A 3,443-nucleotide genomic window follows, 5' to 3' on the forward strand; every position below is an offset into this window, starting at 1 on the left:
CTAGTCATGGAGAGATGAGGTTAGCAGAGGGTGGAACTAAGTTCAAAATGACAGATGTTCTACGAGGAATATATTTGGCAAGCTTGGTTTCTTAGTATTAAGTGTGAGCTTTGAAATATTAAAATACTTATGAAAAATAATTAATAAGGAAGGACTTACTTAAAATGAGCCTGGGGGATAAATAGGGAACATATGTTGCTAATTAACTAGTTATTCCCGCAGGTAGCCACTGTTTAATCTTTAGCCAGAGCAAAAATGAGGTGTTTATGAGCTGATCTATTAAAGTTTTAAGTGTGCTTCATTTACAGTGAAGTCTTAAAACTTGGAGGAGTTTATTGTTGGCTGGAGTTGTATGGGGTAGAGAGTCCTCATGGTGCAGCAGAAACGCTGGGGGTAGAGGTAAGTGAGGGTTCCAGCCCCAGCCTTGCTACTCAGTGGCGAGACTTTGGGTCCCTCTCATGTCATCTGCCAAAGGAGCAGATTCCTAACATGGTTTATTCTCTGTTCACCTATTATATATGTGAGATCAGAATTCATATGGCAAACTGTACATTACAAGCAAGCCTGTTTTCAAAATTTACCTGCAATTAGATTGACGTGAGTCAAACAGTGAATTTGCCTGGTGCTATTCACATTACTGCTTAGATTAAATATAGTGTGAAAATGTAGCTTGGTTTTTTGAACTAAGCTTTCTGCTTGAAGCCAGGCCTCCACCTTGTTCATTTGCTTCTGTGTTTCTGCTAGAAGCCCATAGTGTGCATCGGTTGCGTTGTGATTTCCACATCCATTCCCTGTTATTCTGGTAACGGTCTTCCTTGGAGGATCCCTGTTCTTCTGGTAACAGATTTTCTTGGGTGATCTCTCCACTCTCAGTCCATGTTCAGGGGAGGCCATATGACCTCGGACTGGTCAATAGGGCATCACATTCCTCAGGCCCTGGTGGATGGTTCAGGGATGGGCACATGACCCCGATAGAACTGACTAGGCTTAATTCTTTCTTTTCCTTTCTTCTTCGTCTTTTTAATATTTGGAAGGAAGTGTTTGTATTTCTTTTTCTTTTTCTTTTCTGGTGGATGGCTGGTACAGGGATCCAAACTCTTGACCTTGGTGTTACCAACACCACACTCTAACCAACTGAGCTAACCGGCCAGCCTAAGTATCTGTATTTCTGCTGGAGTTGTTGAGAATATTGGGTGTAAGTCTGGAGTTGTTGACAACCATGTCGACATTGTCAGGAGAGCCTGACTGAAAATGGAGCAAGCACAAAGAAAAGTAGGCTAAAATTTCATGAGATATCAAGTTCTGAAAATTCCAAATGATCTAGCCGTGTGTGAAGTTGGTTACTTATGGGCTTCAGTTCTGTGAACTCCCAAAGTTTCAGTTTTGCTGAAGCCCACTTGAATTTGATGTTGTCATTTGCAACTGAAGGGGTCCTGGTTATAAAGGGGTCCAACTTATCTTTCCCGCTTCAACTCACTAAGCAAGAAAAATGGAATCTTCTGAATCGTAAGTACCATGAAACCAGGGATATTGCCTGATATCCTATCACCTAGATCAGTGCCTGGCCCACAGGAGGTGCTTAATAAATGTTTGTTACAATAATTATATTGATGAGGTCCATTAACCAGTTCTGTTTTAAAAATATCCTTTTTCTTATTATGGTAGTAAATGTTTGTTATAGAAACTTTACCAAAAAAGATAAACAGAAAGGGAATAACTATCACCCTTTACTTATCCTTCAGGGATAAGCATGGTTAATGTTAGGATGGTATAGTTTACAATCACGTATCACATATGTGCTGCAACAATGATACGTATTTTATACATTATTTTGCTCACTAATTTTTCACTTAATATATAATGAACAATTTTGAAGTCACTACATAATGTTTGCAGTGATTTCAAAATTGATTCATTATATATCAATTGAAAAATTAATACTTTTAAATGGCTATAGAGTATTTCATTTTATGGATGAATTGAATTACTTATGAAATCCCCAACTGGGGATTTGGATTCCTTTCAATTTTCAGTAATAGAAACAAATTCAATACTTACAAATATTAGTGATTTATTGAAAAATTAATACTTTTAAATGGCTATAGAGTATTTCATTTTATGGATGAATTGAATTATTTATGAAATCCCCAACTGGGGATTTGGATTCCTTTCAATTTTCAGTAATAGAAACAAATTCAATCCTTACAAATATTAGTGATTGTTTCCTTAGAATCATTTCTTAGAAATGGAATTATTGGGTATAAACAGTTTTAAGACTTCTGATACATATTGCCAAATGGTTTTGTACCTTCACTAACCTGAGTAGTGAAGATTTTTAAAAAGTTTTAAAAATCTTTTCAAAATTGATAGGTACAAATTGTATCTTTTCATTTGTTTTCCTTTGTTGTTAGTGATATTGAATATTTAAAAAAATAACATAGGTCATTGGTATTTCAGCTTCTGTGAATTCTAGAACAGTTTTTATTAAGTCATCTTTTTCAAAGTACATTTATTGTACTTTATACCTGAAGATGTCACTCCAGGCCTGTGACTTCCAGAGTGACTGTTTACTCGACAGGGAGTGTGCACTTGTCCCTCCCATTAGTAGCTGTGTCGGCCTTTCAGAAAACCAATCATTGTATACTTTGCCTTTCAGTTTTCTGAACTGCAACAATATTTTGGGTCCTGCTGTCATGCCTATTTGGGATGCCCATACTAACAGTTCTGCTTGGTCCAATCACTTTTAAAAGTCTCTTTGCTTATTCCAGATCATCAGTGTCAGTGGTAGCATCATTAGATGTTTCTATTTCACTAGTTCGAACCATCATCCCCTTTCATAAGATTATTGAAAAAATCCCCCAGTCTTTCTTCCACATTCTCTGCCCTGGTCTAATCTATCTCCTGCCTTCTCATCTCGATAACAATCAACCGATTGAAAAAAATCGCAGTCTGGATCCCCTTATTGCCTGTAAACCTTCCGTGGTTCCCTGTTGCTCACTGAACACTATCTGAAGCTCTTGGTCACTGTGCTGGAAGCCTCTCACGATTTGCTGCCAGCACACCCTTTCATTCCAATCTTGCATCACTCTTGCTATTCACGAATCTTACCCATCAATCAAACAGCACTGCCTCTGTGCCTTTGTTCACGTTGCTCCCTTCTTTTTTGAATGCCCTTCATCCTCATCTCTGCTGTCAAAACCCTTTGAAGACACAGTCCGTATGTTTTCCCCTCCATGAAGTCATCTCCACTCCCCCAGGCAGGAAAGTCTCTCCCTCTTATGTGCATCAAACACACATTACATATAAATCTTAGAGAGCTTATCTTCCCCTGTTGTCTCCTATGGTTATTTTTATAGATGACTTGTCTTCCTTAATAAGAAAGAGAACACTCATCTAAGTATATAACTATAACTGAAAGGCTTTGGGGAAAAATCAGTCAAAAT

Source organism: Galeopterus variegatus, unplaced genomic scaffold, assembly GCF_000696425.1.
Source record: "Galeopterus variegatus unplaced genomic scaffold, G_variegatus-3.0.2 Scaffold2428, whole genome shotgun sequence".
NCBI lineage: Eukaryota > Metazoa > Chordata > Mammalia > Dermoptera > Cynocephalidae > Galeopterus > Galeopterus variegatus.